Consider the following 18,182-nt stretch of genomic DNA (forward strand, 5'->3'; position numbering starts at 1 on the left):
CATCGTATGGCCACATGCAGGTATTGTAGGTGGCAGTGCACTACAATCATCGATGACGGAATTGTCGGCAAAGAGTTTAGCCAGGAGATCAGCTTGCTCTTGCGGACTGTGAGCTAGCGATCCGTCCGGATTTCTGAGCGGTGGCAGCGAAGGTTAGCAGAAATTGTTTTGCACAGACTTGGTCAGACGCCAGAAGCTACGGGAGCCCCTAGGATGCGAAACAAGGTCATGACCAATCTGTACAATGCGCTGTGCATCCGCTCTCGTGTATGCCTTTCTACAGGACTTGGAATTTTTATTATAGTTTGCTTTCAGTGAGTCAATGTTAGATGCCCCGCTAATACAGCCGTTGATCCACTTGCGATATGCCGCCTGCTTAGATGATACAGCATCGGCACATTCACGAGTGAACCAACGGTTACGCGTACTCCTACTGACGAGATCTGAGCTAGGAATGTAGTATTCCATTCCCAGCATGATCTCGCCAGCAACAGCAGCGGCACTAGCTGTCGGGTCATTCCCACTGAAGCAACGTTCCTTCCAAGGGACCGACGCATAGTAATCGCGCATACCGTCCCAATCCGCCGACTTATAGTGCCAAACGCGACGTTTGCATACCGCTAGTGGCGGCAGCTTGGCCTGTGGCACTCTGGTAGAAATAAGGCTGTGATCCGAAGAGCCAAGAGGAGCCTGAACCACAACCTGATATTCCACCGGGTGAGAAGTCAGCAGAAGGTCCAGTAGAGAAGGTGCTTGCCCATCAATGTCTGGGATCCTGGTGGGCTGATCAACCAGTTGGGTCAAGTCATGTGTGAGAGCAAAAGCATGAGCAGTCCTTCCAGCATGGTCAGTTTTGAGGGATTTCAACCAGGATTCGTGGTGAGCATTAAAGTCCCCCAAAAACACCAATTCCGCGTTAGGAAATTGCTCTTGCGCAGCATCTGCCACCCGACTAAGATGGTCAAATAGTCGGCTTGTCTCCAAGTCACCATTGTGGGATCTGTAGAGGCACACGTAGACTCGGCTCTGACGAACCAGGTCCACACGTACCACCAACATGGAGAAGGAGGGGTCCTCCAAGCAGCGCAGTCGGTGACAGCAAACATCCGTACTGACGAACAAGCATACTCCGGCTTTCGCTTTGAAGGATTCTTCAAGCGTGTAGCCGGGATAATTAAGGTAGCTGGTATCGGCAGGACGGAGTATTTGTGTCTCCGTGAGAAACAACATTGCTGGCCGTGCTGTCTCGAGATGGTGGTGGACAGCGTTGAGGTTAGTGTGGAGTCCTCGGATGTTAGAGAACTCGACCTCAAACAGCGAGGGTATGGTGGGGGTGAGCACCGCTGTACGACCGTTATTTCTTTTTTGTTGCGCCATTTGGGAGAAATTAAATGGAAAAGAGACGTGAAGCGAGCGATGTATTGCCACGATAGGGATGGGCAAAGTGTGGAGGCGTGTTTCCCCAAGTGGTTGCCAAAAGGAAAAATACACTGACCCGTCGGACGGAAGGGCCCCCGAACCCCCCCGGAAGTGGCCGCCGGGACCCCACCTACCGGTCACCAACCGGCACGACGGTCCACCCCGAGATTATGCGTGGCCTGGTGGGGCAGCCTCACGAGCTGGTTAGGCACGCTCGGGCCCCTGTACTATGCCACGGGCGGCCAGCGGAACAGCCGTTTCTTCGGGTCTCCCTGACCGGCAGGTCAATACAGTTTCCCCCGGCATTGGTTCAACAGCCGTCTCCAACCGGACCAACACCCATCGCGGCAATACTCGCTCGGGCTCTGGCTGTACGCTGGCTGACCTCGAAACGCGGCTGCAAGCCACTTCACGAGTTTTTCACCATGCGTACGGTGGTAACAAGCCAGGCGGATGTTAGCATCCTACCACCAGATGAGCAGATGGTCGCTCAGATATCCCTTAGTCGCCTCTTACGACACCCATGGGAAAGAGAGGGGCAGTGAAATGTATTCTTTCTCCGTCACTGCACGGATAAACATACACGTGATAAATATATGGACATACACGTGATAAATATATGGAAATTCAGTTTTTATATATATTGAAGAATGATGTTTCATTGGTTACAACACATGAATTTTAACCGAAAAGTACGGGCACAAACCCGGACAATTTTCACTGTTTTTATGTGCTTCATTGCCGTTTATAATCAATCGTCAATCGTCTACGCATTTATTTAGTTTTTATAGAAAATATGGTAAGTAGTAACCGACACCCATAGAAATTGGCATTATAAGAAATGTTAGCCATCGCTTACAACACCAATGTGCCACCAACCTTGGAAACTAAGATGTTATGTCCCTTTTGCCTGTAATTACACTGGCTCACTCACCCTTTAAACCGGAAGAAAACAATACCAAGTACTGCTGTTTTGCAGTAGAATATCTATAAAGAATAGTGGGTGGTACCCAGACGAGCTTGCACAAAGCTCTACTACCAGTCAGAATAGATAAAAAATAAAATTGTATCACCAATTCTGAAGTAGAAAAAAAATAAAAAATATTTATATACCTACCTAATTATAATTTGTATATGTAACGAAGTGGTGAATTATTGTTTATGTAATCAGGTTCTTTTAGAACTAGATATCATCATGAAAAAAAAATTACTGAGTGCAGTTATTTTGCTTTTCTATTAAACAAAAAACTTACTTTGATATAAGTAAGCTACGCTATAACGTAGCGTAGGGTAAATAAACGATAATTAATGTAATAACGACTTTATTAAGCATTGATTATATACTCGTATGTCATAGTGGGTTTGATTCTCGTCCGGTATGAATATTTGTTCTCCTCCGGCGTAAGCTCATTTTACCCAGACGCAACGACCATCGTTGTTACCATAGATTATAATATTAGATATAAAAAATTTATTATAAAATATACAAAACTATAATATTGTTGATTTTATTTTCATTAGAATTCTATGATCCATCGTAAAGAAATGTAATTGATTGATGTTTTAAAAATAATAATAATAATAATATCCTGGGACTTTATTCACACACGGCCATCTGATCCCAAATTAAGCAGAGCTTGTGCCATGGAAACCAGACAACTGATATACTACATATACTACTTTTCTTTTATAAATACATACTTGTATAGATAATTACACCCAGACTCAGGACAAACAGACATGTTCATGCACACAAATGTCTGCCCTGGGTGGGAATCGAACCCACAACCTTCGGCGTGAAAGGCAGGTACCTACCAACCACGCCAAACGGCTCGTCGAAATATACATTACATACATTCACTTAAATATATAAAAAACAATTAAAAATGTTATTGTTTTATAATATCAACAATCGATAACAAAGTATTATAAAAAAAACTGTCCCTTATACTAAAAATCTAATAATAAAACAATACAAAATGAAATTGTCTGAAAGAAGTGTCTAATTAGCACTAAGACCTTGTAATTCAAGGTTCAATTATTTGTTCTAATCATATATTTGTACCTTTTTTATTTAGGTTATGTAGTGTACAATTAACTAAAATAAAAATAAAGTGATGTATTATTGCACAGAATTAAAATTCAATTTAAGTAATTATTAATTGTATTCGTTATTTTTCCGTTATATAAAAATAGGTTTCATAATAAAACGGTTTTGCAAATCGTACTACAATTGCTTCTATAATATTCTTTTTATTTTAAAATTTGTTGTGTGGTTAAACATCTGAAGGATCGTTATCTTGTGTTGAGGAACAAGTCCAAGGAACACTTTTTCTGGTGTCTAAGTTCCATCGATCCACTGCGGTTAGAACCACGCCACTTAATGAAATAGAAATTGGCGACCTCTCGAAGACAAACTCCTAACTCTCACCCGTCCCTCTCCCTCGAGGGGGAATGGTCCGCTCAAGTGCCGAGTGAAAGGGACAAAATATATTTATACAAAGTCAAAGACGACCGACGAGTGGGACAGCTGTATTCATTATGAATATAATGCGGTCGCGGCTGTGTCCGTGCGTCTGTACAGCGCGTGTCTGTGTGCGTCGCCTTCTCAACGACGCTGTGAATCAATATTTCATCTTTGTGATGAAGGACGATGGCCAGTTTAGGGTCGACTTAGTATCTCTTATCCGCAACTTAAACCTCTACCAAATCCAAGCTACGAATACTCAACACAATATATTTATTAATTATAATAAAATTCCAAACTCCAATACATTCTAGAATGCCCGGGGACATCTACATACCATAAATAATATAAATAGCCAACCGTGAGTCCTTATTTGAAAAATGAGCATCGGTGATGTATTAATCGATAACGAGAAGTGAACGTCTCGCGTTGTGGTTGGTTTGCGGTTAAATGGGCGTGGTTTGTGGTTATATTTACGATCCCCATTGGCCGATCACCTGACCTTTGCGGTTAGTCCTGTGGTTTCTAAGATTTTCACCCCGCGGAAAAATATATACCGGAAAATATACGCGGGGTGTGACGTGATTGGTCCGCGGTGATAATTTGCGGTTAACCGCGAAAGGCTATTCGTTAAGATGATAATGGGTGGTACAACACAATTGGAAGGATTTGTCATCGGTTTGTTTGGCACGCGTCGAACTTGCGCCGCTCGTTGCGGTCGGAGGTGTCGATTCTGATTCGTCCCGAGTGGCTCAGTGCTCTATATTTACCTAAACCTTATGATACTCTATATTCTAGAATATTGTACATTGAAAAATATTTTACCAGTCTTATTAGTAGAAGAGTAAATTGTTATTTACAAATAGATACTACATACCTTACTTACTATACCATCTTATAAAAACACTAATACTTAATTTTGTTATTATTCATATCGCAAAACAGTCGATATAAAAATAATATATGCTACATTTATTATTTAGCCATTTTTTTTTAAATTTGTACTGCGCCCTCTTGCGAAAGCGGACGGAACTGTGTAGTAACTATTTTTAACGAAACTCCTTCAAGTGCGAACCTTTTAGCTTTCTTCGCCTTCTTAAGAAAGCAAACGCCTTAAGAAAGTTCACGAATAAAACCCCTCGTCACGCACACAGCGACGTTGCCCTACACACAATGCAAGAGGGTGAAAACCTGCGCAAAACAGAAAGGTTATAACGCTTCTTCCACACTGTATATGCAGTACGCCTTTATTTCATTATGATACATTTGTTATAAATTTTCCTTTGATAGAGAACTTACGCCTTTTTGGTTCCTACTTTAAAATTTTACTTTTCATGACCATCATATTTAAATGTCTTATGTAATATACACACGTGTATTAAAATGTAAACTTTATTACATTAGAATAAGACTTACTTTTGAGTGCATATTGGCGTTGAGTTTGGATGAAGTTGTAGCGATGTATTTTTGGCATCTTTTCTTCAATTTGTCTGTGTGTGTCTTTATGCATAGGATGTAGAAAAGTGTGTGAACCGTGGCGCTAATGTGCTCAAAATGTTGGATAGGTCCGTAAGATGGCAGTACTTGCATATTTCTTTCATAAGATGTAATTTTTTGTGCTAAGAAAAGATTTCGACATTTATGTAGTTATTTTCTAATACGTAGTTGCTTACCTATGTACCTACCTACCTACCTATTTGATGGTGTATGAAAAAAAGTAGGTTTCAATTTCTATTGAAAGTTTTTTGTGCTGCCTTTTTTATAGCGACTAAGAAGGTAATAATAAGCATTTGTCATAAGCAGTTAAAGGAAATCACGATAATATAATAATATTGAAAAAAATAAATAAAAAAAAATCTAGATAAGTTATGTAATTTAATTATTTATTTTGTTTTGTTTTTTGACATATGACTTTTTACATCATATCTTTTGAGTTAACTCGTGGCAGATGCATATCTTTCGGAACTTGTCTTGGTGGTAGGGCTTTGTGCAAGTTCGTTTGGATAGGTACCACTCACTCATAAGTTATTCTGCCACAAAACAGCAACACTTAGTTTTTTTTTGTTCTGGTTGGAAGACTCAGTAGGCCTTTGTAAATACAGATACAGGGGACATAAGTTCCTGTTGATTGTTGATTATTATATATGGCGAAAGTTTAAACGATACCAATTTTCTATCCTCGTTTCAGTAACCCGTGTAGGTCAGTATGTCTTAGTAACAGCTCGATATCGTCAAGATGACCTCTTCGTTTTCTCCTTTTAAAAGTAAGTTTGAAGCTTATTTGTGGCAAAATTTCGTTCAACACATCTTTTGTCAAGATTTATATGTTTATATTAAATATGATTTATATTAAAAAATATCTTTCAAAACTACGATTTAAAAGTGCTTATTAGATTCTGGGTGATTAAAGTATACTTAGATTTCTTTTCCTTTTACGTGAAACCTAGTATTGTATGAACGGATTCGACTACGAAATTATTAGTTTAAAATAAACGCGTTCTATAAATGATATCTACTCAGGCCAACTTATGTCTGTAACGTACTTGTTATTTTTTTTTTGTGGAAAAAAATGTCGTATCAAGTATCCGAACATTTCGAAGTATTTATAAATTATATTGTATGATATTATCTCAATTTGTATAACAAGTCTATTGTGTTTGTATTGTGTGACGTAGAATTATTAAATAAATATTTTTAAGTGAAATGACTGCAGAGTTTGTTTCGTACTCATACATAGTCTTTGTCCATACAAAGCCGAGAGACTTGGTCTATAAATATTTCGAAGCAACCGAACTGATTAAAGTTGTTTAATTAAGCAGTGTGAGCGCAGCGTTGCACCATGAATGGAAATATTTAATTATCGCCCTGCGCGTAAATTTCCCACGGCTGCGATAAAGAATAAACATCGGCATTGTCTTGAACCCTCGTAAGAATTACTGCTTTTAGGGCTGGGACAACAAAATCAGGTCGCGAAATATTATACACACGGACATCATACATAGTGTATTTACTATTTTGTTTTTTTTTTTATTAATTGATCTTAACCTAATCTAAGTTGTTTTTTTTTGTATGGTTTTAAGAGAAATTTCATTAAATGATTAGTTGTAATAAAATAACATCAATGCTCATGTAAACGGCAGTGGAGGTTTAGTGTCTTGTAGAACAGGTGTTCCTTTTGTAAGCACCACTCTTCACATTACTTAATTGATAACTAAATGTTACATGTCATTCTGTAAAGTTCCTTTGAAGAAATTAAATTAAATGCTTAATTATTAATGATTGTAATCCGATGAATACTCGCTACAGTTACATGGTTTACGTATAATCTTAAAGCCACCTTTATTTTCGCATTCATAATTTAAGGTATGTCAAAAACTGTATCTATTTATTTTAGGAATTATTAGGCAAACGATCTTACTGCTATAGACTTGGAGAATATTTTGAAAGATTGCTTTCAAGACTTTGTTTTTCTGATTTCAACTAAATGAAGACGGTAGATATTATTAAGGATTGCTTACCATCCCATAGTCACGTGGGAAAAATAAGGGAATCCGTGTCATTTCTATAAATAGTGTGATAACTTCAAGTTAAATCAACATTGCTCATGGTAGCACCCTAAAACCTTAAAGTGTTAGTAAACACCGATTAAAAGGCAATAAATTTTGATTATCAAATTTCTTCAATTCAAAAAAAATTAAAATTCGATCATATCAAATATTAATACTTTAAATATGAAACCTTTCCTTAAAAATGTAGTTTATAAGAAGTAGGCGTACAAAATGTCAGTTTGTTTTATACTTTTTAAAGATATAGAGTATCTACACGAGCAGGCACAAAGTCCTACCACCAAGTAATTCATAATAACATATATATGTTGCTGCTGTTATGCTTGATAAATAAAAATATTTATTATAATTATTTTTATTACATTTAACAAACATAAGGCTTAGACTGACATAATTTTGCTCTTTTTGCATAAATAAAAGATTTTATTATTACTGGAAAAAGGTTACAATTATTTCGACGAGGAAGTAGCAACCCTTATAAGCAATGTCTCAAGTCGTCGCGGCCGTCCCCAAGGGGCCATTACGCGGTCACCGGCTGATTACCGCCCGCCTTGATTTCAACCCTTCGTCTACCACCACCGTACGCTTTTACGTTAACACTTTAATAACTACATAAGCATTAACGATATGTCATAATATTTTACTTAGAATTAACTGTTGATATAAAAGATGAAATAGAATTAACAGATCTGAGTACTTTATGTGTAATTTGTTTTGTAAAATAGAATACCACTGAGTATTTTGTCAGTTCTTTTCGAAAATTCAGTGGTGCTTGCCCGGGTTTGAACCCATGATCATCGGTTAAGATTCACGCGTTCTTACCACAGGGCCATCTCGGCTTTTTAAAGTTTTTGTAAGAACTTACTTTTTGAAATTATTTGCGATAATAATTATTTATTTGCGATAAAATTACACTATAATATTTGTATAAAATAACAATCAAAACTTAAAATCATTGTTAAATAAATATATGTAAACTAAAAATACTTATAATAATGAGAGGCACTACTTTACTCGCCAAAAATTGAATTACGAATTGAGTGAAAATTGAGTAACTCACAAAATATAAGTAAAAAACAAAATATATCAAAAAGTGTAAAAATGCTCTGATAAATTAAAAAAAAAAATGTTTGTCACTATTATAAGTGACATTGAATATTCTCAACCACCTTACATTATTTACTTCCAAAATTAAACATTAAATATTAAAGATTTAAAGTTGGAACGTGTGTAGATATTTAATGCTTCGTTATTACAAATATGTTCAAAGCTGAATAATTATGTTCATTAAACAAAATTCGTTCCCTACAAAGTGGCGTCAGTCGAGACAAACGAAGCGTACACGGTTATTGTAATAATTGGCGTTTTCACATAAACAAAAGTACAAAGACGAATGTAATTGAGGGGTCCGTATGAAAGGTCTCGTAATTATGGATACCCTTGTCTACAATTGTCAATACAAGAATTAGTAGACTTTGAAATATAATAGATTAAGATGTAAGTGTTTGTTCTTGTCTTGGAATAGAAAGTTATTTTAGATACTTTAATATTAAAGCATATATATAAAATGAATACATCGTTTTTATTAATTAACTTTAGCACCGTTTGATTACCATAATTTGTTGTCACCTACTATGTATTTTTAACCGATTTCTAAAAAGGAAGAGGTTTTCAATTTGTCTGTATATATATCTACATATCTTCGCGCATCGGGTTTTGAACTCAACCTCGTATTAAATTTATTTTTAAAGTCGATTTTTGTGTCTCATTTTTTTTGTATTAATAAAGATTTTGTACTATCCGCCCCGCTGTAACTCGCCACTAGATGGCGCTGAAACGCATCAACTTCATTACTTTGCAATCCATGCCAGTAGCTAGTTCTATATGAAATCGTAGCTTAAAAATTTGTTCTACATCTTACTTAGGTACAGTTTCAAACTAAATAAAAATAGTTCAATAAGGCCACATGCTGGTAGCAGTTTAGTTAGCTCAGCCTGTTTGGGTGGTTTTCCACCTTTTTATCATTATTCTGCCAACAAATAGCGATACTTTGTATTACTGTGTTCCAATTAAACGGGCTAGTTATACCAACACTGGTCTCTCAGAAACATCTGAGTGCATCGATCTAGTAAGAAGTTCTTAACACTTGTCTACAGTGCCAATGTTTATAAGGTGGTGAAAACTATACAGGTACTTTTAAGGATTTTTCCCTTTCTATAATATTTTTAATGATACGTAACAATAAAGACATTGTCTCGCTTATGATATTTCTCATTTTAGGATATATGAAAAACCAGCGCTGCAGCTTTAAATATTAGTATTAGTTATTTGATAGACCATATAATATTAAAGCAAAAGTAAAGTACTAGGCTGTAAATGAACCACAGCTGATCTAAGGCCGGCTCTCCTCTTTGAGGAGAAGATTTTAAGTATACTTCACCATGCTGCTCCGATACGGGCTGGTGGATTTAGTAGAAGCAACGGTTAACATTCACGTATTCTAACCAATGGGCCATTGCGGTTCCTTTAAAATATTATTATGAGTATTCATTTAAAGTTCTATCTATTAGATCAAATATATGACAGTATTTTTTTAACTTATTCACTTACTTTCTATTTTAAATAAAAAAAGCAGACAAAATAAAACATTAAACATTTTTTGGTATACGTATAATATTTATATAAATCATGATGTTTGTAATTATACTGGTTGAAATAGCATTTAAACCAGAAGATAGCAAGATAAAGTAATGCTGTTATATAGTAAAATAACTGGTCTGTTAGTGGCACTCATCCTCCTTCAACGTCTTACAGGTCCGCCTGGGTGGGACTGCTCTAGCTCACCAATTGTTTTTCCGTCAAGAAATAGTAGTTCTTTATATTGCTGTGTTCTGGTTTGAAAATTGACTTTCACAAGGGGCAAAATACGAAATAAGAGGTTCGCTCATGGTGCTGTTGTGTATAGGCAAAGGCAAACTCGATTATGACTGATTTGAATCTGCCTTCCTTAAATAAATAATAAAAAAAATGCTTAAACAGCGAACAAAATAAAAAAGTAATAGTTTCCGTATAGAAGTCAATCAGATCGATTTTGTCGGTAGTGCACACTTAAACAGTGTTAGACCGCGGTTTAGAATATTGACGGCGACATCGTATCTACATGGCGTGCATTCATAGGCGACACGGCACAAACGAAGCGGCACAATTAAGGCGGGTACACACCGTAGGCACGGCGCATTTGCCGGTGTCACGTACCGACCGCCTCGCACTTAATTTCGCAAGGGGGCGCGCGGGGCGCGGTGCGGTTTTAAATTACGTTCTCTCCCCATCGCATCGACAGCCTAGTTACGATAGATAGTTCGATGATTTAGTTTCGGAAGTGAATTTTGAATGGCTTTTTGATAGCTAACGAAGAGTCTAATATTGTACTTGAATTTAATCATATTGAGATTTTAAATGCGTAAGTTTCAGCGTCTCGAAGAAAATTAGATATCTTCTTTTATTTAAAATTTTATTTAAGAAAAAAGTATTTATGTTTAATTAATGTCTAGCGACTTTATGGTGAATCTAGAGTTTCAATGTATAGGTGCATTATTAATTATATTTAACTCAACTTAATCGAAAATAAATCAAACACTTGACCAAATAATAAGAAAATCAAGAATTTATATTTAAAAAAAATATATTAAAAAATTAAGATATATATCCACTAACAGTTCAAATACAGTACATTACCAAGTCCGATAATCATTAACCAACTTTATATATACGCACACAGACCTCACTAGTAAATATTAAAATTTTAAATGTTGATATAATATAATTATTCAACGAAATTTCATCTCGTCCTCCGTATAAAGCTATATAGACGCCATATATTACGAACGAGGCATAAATCTGTGCGGGCGAAGCCAAAATGTTCGTGTATTTAATGCTAAAAATCAATAATTAAGCGATATATGTAATTAATACGCCGTGCCCGCGGCGCACGCATGCATTATAGAGGAGTGGATGCATGCATTATGAAAATGACGATGATAAGCCCCGTCATTCACGACCCTACTTATGTACTTTTATGTCTACTAATATATTGACGTTAAAAGGCTTCAGTGCGAGCTTTGGCTTTGGTATATAATATAAATTTAGTCATAGATGAAAACAATATATAATAAGTATTACTTGTATCTATTTTATGTAATTAAATTAATATGATAATTTTGAGTAACCGGATTAATTTAAAGTTATAATTGTAATTATCTCTAAAAATTTCTAAAATCTAGACATCTAAGTTAAATTCATAAATGCGTAAGTAACTCTGTTTGTCTGTTAAGCTTTCTTAGATAAATCATTGAACCGATTTTGTTATAATTTGATATGAAGCAAGCTTGAAAGCCAAGAAAGTACCTTTTATACCTAACACCTAACCTAGTATTAAATATATATGACTTATAATTTTACGAAAAGTTTTAAATAAAAATAACACACGAACATAGGTTTTGTTATTTTTATTAGAAGGTACTTACCTAGTGGTAGTCCGTCTGGTACCACTTATTCGTCAGATGTACCGCATACTTTACATTGCTATGTTTCGGTATCACAGATTAAAACAATTAAAACTTACAAGCACAGGACCATTCTCGTATGAGATCTAGTCTTCCGTAAAGCTAAGGTTCAATTTTTTTTATATTATATTTCAATAAAATCCTGTCTATTTAAAATAATAAAAACAACCACCAGTTGGGTGTGTTAATTTTGAATCTAATATATTTTGAGAGTAATATATTTTTGTAATAATCTGATACAATCACATAAAATATGTTTTTTTGAAGGAATTAGGTACTAATATTCCTATTTATTTCTTCATTTAATCGTATAGCTTGTGTTACGCTATTGACGATAAATAAAATATTAAACAACGGTCCAGTATTTACTAACTTTAATTTACTATTACGGACAAAATTTTATAATTATATCTGTACCTGTTTATATGTTTTTGATTTTTAATAAAATCAATATTGTTATATATATTTATTAATCTTGTAGCTATATTAGGTATAAGGCAGCAAGTCTCGAGGACCTGGATTCAAATCCCGGGTCGGTCCAGTGAAAACCTTTTGGGTTATTTCGTCGAGAATTTCTTAGTAGTTAACACTCCCAAGCCTCGAAAAGCAAGCAAAACCGTTGTTCCTGCGCTTCAACTCTTTTCAGTATGGAGAGTGAGAATTGATTATCTTCAAAATTGTCACCGTGGTCGAAATCGGTAAAGAGGACATCATTTTTTTTATTATATCGTGTTCTGTACCCAAATAATGAGATCATCAAAAACAAGTGGATTTTATAAAAACATCGCATTAATCGGTTTAATTTTTTTTTTTTATAGAATAGGTAGGTGGACGAGCATATGGGCCACCTGATGGTAAGTGGTCACCAAACGCCCTTAGACATTGGCATTGTAAGAAATGTCAACCATCGCTTATAGCCAATGCGCCACCAACCTTGGGAACTAAGATTTTATGTCCCTTGTGTCTGTAATTACACTGGCTCACTCACCCTTCACACCGGAACACAACAATATCAAGTATTGCTGTTTTGCGGTAGAATATCTGATGAGTGGGTGGTACCAACCCAGACGAGCTTGCACAAAGCCCTACCACCAGTAAATTGGGCAAGCTTAAGCTTGTACAACTTCTGAGTGCTTTATTTGTGTTTATAATTAATCTCATGAAGGATAACTTCGCGAGGAAACCTGAAAGAAAATTTCCTACAATTATGTACGTGTCATCATGCAATCCACGCTGGTATAAGATTTTTAATAGTTTTATTATGTTTATATATTATTCAATTGTATCCTTACATACCTTTTTGTATTTTAATATTTTGTACATAATAATTCGTATTCACGTTAGTTAACTGTCTGCATGTTATTATTACTAGGCAGAATCACAATCAAAACTTTAAATTTTAAAATTCCAGGGCACCAAATATGAGATAAGGGCTTTTCCCAACTGTGGGACATTTACGGACTGTAGCTGTTACTATTGTACGAATATAATCAGACATTACTTGGAAATTTTGTTTTGCGTTTGAATGAACGACGTCCATTTTATAATCATTTAATATACATAATGTGCTTATATTTAAACAGTATAGCTATGGGTTGCCGTTATCTGCCCCGTACAGTGTATTGTAGTTTTCGCTCGACTGAGCGCGAAATTATTGATTGTTGTAATTAATTGCAAATACAACGATAAAATAAATATACATTTAAAAATAATCAGCATATCATTTGTATCGGGAATTTATAATGAGCAGTTCTTATTTTAACCACTATTGGAATACGCGTTATGTTTTCAATTATATTTATTGTACCACAGTTGTATTGTAGATTAAAAATATATTTCAGTGCCAATGTCAATGGGCGTTAGTAACAACTTACCATCAGGTGGCCTATTTGCCAGACTACCTACCTATTAATACTAAATTGTATTTTTCACATACATATCTGTAGAAAAACGTAACAGAGTCTGGTCGTACCTTTTTCAAGGATTGCGTCTGCAGCTTAAGGTTGCCAATTTTCCAAATTTTTTTGCAGATTTCATGTCTATGCATAAGGCAATTACAAACTGTACGGCCTCCTTTCTCAGCTAATCTTAGGATATGCATAATTCAATATTTTATTTTTAGGATGTGCAAATATTTTGTACTTGGCAGTACTTTGTGCAAGCCTGTTTGGGTAGGTTGGGTGCCTCGTCACGTATTCTACGACCAAACAGCAAAACTTTGTATTATTGTTTATAGGTTTGAAATGTGAACCAGCGAGCGTAACTACAGGTACCAGGGACATAACATTTCCATTTTTTGTGACGCATCGACCATGTAAGGGATTGCTATTATTTATTTCAGTGCCAATGTCAATGGGCGTTAGTAACAACTTACCATCAGGTGGCCTATTTGCCAGACTACCTACCTATTAATACTAAATTGTATTTTTCACATACATATCTGTAGAAAAACGTAACAGAGTCTGGTCGTACCTTTTTCAAGGATTGCGTCTGCAGCTTAAGGTTGCCAATTTTCCAAATTTTTTTGCAGATTTCATGTCTTTAAATAATTTATATTATAAACACATTAAAATATACTGGAACAGCGTGGTGGAGTAAGCCTAACCAACTTAAAAGACGTCAAGCCTACCCTTCATTAGTAAGGCTATTTACGGAGCATTATTATTTACTTTGATTTTGTGTATTACATCTTATTTGCATTGTTATTTATCTATTTCCTAATTTATTTTAAACATTTGTGAAATATTTGTATGCGCATAGTGTATAGTACTAGCTAGTTTTATGAACATTCGGACCTTTTTATTGATAGTAGATGCATGTTTAATAGTTTTAAAATTCAAACTGGATGTATGTCTTTTTCATATATCAGCCGATAGATTTTACATGAATTAAGCATTTTTTTAAATATTTTGTAAGCCAAATTCAAGTTATGTTCAGCCGGTATATATATATATATATATATATATTTTTATATTCGTCGGGAGGGCAAATGACTCTACTCCACCTGATGGTAAGTGGTAGTAGAGTCCAAACGCGACGACGGCCAGTACAGACGGGAAAAACGTTCTGCACTAGCCGCCTTCGCCTTGCCGGCCCGCAAGATGCCTCTTCACGCCTCGTTTGAAGGAACCCGGGTTGTAAGAGGAGGGGAACACGTGAGCTGGTAAGGAATTCCATTTTTTGGAAGTGCGACAAAGAAAGGAGTTGCCAAATTTCTTTGTTCGCGATGGAATTGATCTCACAGTTAGGCGGTGACATCGAGAACCAGCTCGCGTGGACTTAAGAAGGAAGGGGGAAGCAGGAATTAGAGAGAATAATTCCTCAGAGCACTCGCCGTGATACAGTCGATAGAAAGCGCTCAGTGCTGCTATCTCACGACGCAATTGTAAAGGTTCAAGGGTGTTTGTCACCTTTACGTCGCCAATAATGCGTACGGCACGTCGCTGCAACCGGTCCAAGGCCTCAAGTAGGTACTTAGCGGAGCCCTCCCAAAGGTGCGAGCAATATTCCACGCAAGACCGTACCTGTGTTTTGTACAGCAGGCACAGTTGTTGTGGCGTGAAAAGCGCCGCACCTTGTTCAGAACTCTGAGTTTCCGTGAAGCTGTTTTTATAACAGCCTCGATGTATATATTTATTTTATTATTTTATATATATATTTTATGAAATGAGCGTAATTATATATAGCAAATACGAAAAAAAACTTATCATAGTTAATCGCTTGATATAGCTATAAATAATTTAAACTCGATAAAATGTGCATTAAAATCGTATCGCTAGTACCGAGTTATACCTGCGGCACATCCATCACTGCCAGTGCCGCACTAATCCTCATTAATTACTTCGCAATTTTAAATCTCATTATTGTCGTCCAAATCGGCCTGCCATCGATTTTTCCCTCACAGATGCTCGGGTGGGCTCGCATATATTATCGTAGGTAATCAGGTGACATACTCATGTTGCCATCGGTTTTGTAACAGAAAAGGACATAGGTTTACCAACAATGTAATTATAGCGAATTGATATTAAAATTTGAAAAATCATATATAACTAGCGCCTTAGGACGCAAGGTGATATAGTGATTCCTAAAGTATGAATTAAAACGAAATAACAAATACTTACATTAATTAAAGATCAACAGTCTACGCAGAAGATATAATAATAAAAATCAAGTAATTTTTACACATTTCGAGTCCCGGCGGAAAATGTCAGAGACTTGACGACAAGATGTAGCGCACAAGTAAGTGTACGAATGTACATTTTCTATTTCTTTCACACAGTCTGATGAGATGACAATGCAAAACGGAAGTAGAGAGACGAGGTGGATTAACGGCTTAAAATGTTTTCTAAGTCCAGATTGCTACTTACTTCTTGACAGAAGTAAATCAATTATTTTTATTCGGATAAAGATACGGTTGACGAGGTTCGAAACCATTGCCTTCAGATCTGCAGCTGTAGAAGCTAGCACTAGATCAATCAGGCAAATCAATCAATCATTACCATAAATTAAACTAATTATATGAACTTTTTTGTAATAAAATTTACTATCGAATTTCAAACAAAAAACAATTTGGTTGTAGTCGAGTGTGTAGATTTTGATTAGATTGTCTTTATATATTTAAATAGCGTGGTCTGCCTACACGCGTCCGTCTGTCCATCGTATCGCATTGGCGCAAATTAATGAGGGTGGGATATTTATTCCAGGGTTTCGTTTGCCGTCGCCCGACAAAATATCAATTCGCCGATTTGTATGTGTGCGTGACGTCAGGTGATATGCAAATGTTACGCTCCACGGCCGACTGCAGTAATGAGCTCATTAAAGTTGATATACCTATTGAAGTTGCGGCTCATAACGGCTCAACTATTTAACTGCTGGATTCCGGATCACGGTATCAAATTGTGAGCAGACGTACTATCAAGTGGTTTAGTGCACTCTGTTAAATTATAATTCATGAATTTCAGTCGGGACGTTTATCCAAAAAGGTTTTAGGTCGTGTTTACTATTATTATTATTATTATTGATATACATATGTTATTGTCAATACTACTAAGAACTTTATTTACTTTTCTCATTTTAAAAAGAAAAAGTTTGTACATTGTACTTTTTTTAATAATTATCGCGTATGTTCAGGGAAAAGTATTTTAATCAAACAAGTTATATTCGTTTAGAATTTATTTATACAAAATGAATACCGCTACTTGCAGTGAACATAACGTAACAACAAGCCGTTTCACAAATTAATTGCTACGCAAGATTTACAATTTTAAAATCAACATTACAAAATATTATTACAATTATAGAAAGTAATTAACAAAATGTATTACGTATTTAATAATTAAAATATATTGAAATAAACATATAATGTGTAAACTTATTTACTTTTGGCTGATCATTTTTATAACAACGAAAAATGTGTCACAACCATCATTTTTTCTGCCACAACTTGAAATAAAGGTCTGAAATTAATATTTCCTAACCGTATATTAATTTTGCCATTTTACACATTATTTATATTGTAGTAATAAAAACAATTTTAATTATTTAAATATACGCAAAAACATACAGATTAAACATAACATAGCCAATTTTAAGATTAATAAACTAGTAAAAAATATAAATCTGAAACAATTAAAACCTGCTTTTTAAATAGAATCCTATGTTTTTTTGATTATCTACAATGGACAGACTTCACATAATCAACAGATAATGTTTCTTATACCTAATATTGTATACATCTACTCAACTTTTAATTGCACAACTATTGCACTTTACAAGATGCATTTACAACAAATTATTCACAATTTTATGTACAATTATTTTTATATTTCAAATGAAACATTAAAAAGCGAAAAACATAATCACGTTAGCGTTAGTTAATAACCATGAGCAAATCTCTTGATTAAACTTCTATTGAATCATTTGAAAATATGATAACTACATATAGACATGAATAAATGAATCGCGGAAAGCAAAATGATTCTCTCCATTGAAGTCATTTACATTATTTGAAAACTCGTATCATTGAAGGACGGGAGCGTTTTATGTTTTAAGATCGACGTCGCCGAATCAATTTTTATCAAGCAATTTCCTATTATCCCTTAAATAAATCCCAATAATTACAATACCTATTTCGTTGCAATAGATTAAATTATACTAACAAATTCATAT

This window comes from Nymphalis io, chromosome 11, assembly GCF_905147045.1.
Source record: "Nymphalis io chromosome 11, ilAglIoxx1.1, whole genome shotgun sequence".
In the NCBI taxonomy this organism is placed as follows: Eukaryota; Metazoa; Arthropoda; class Insecta; order Lepidoptera; family Nymphalidae; genus Nymphalis; species Nymphalis io.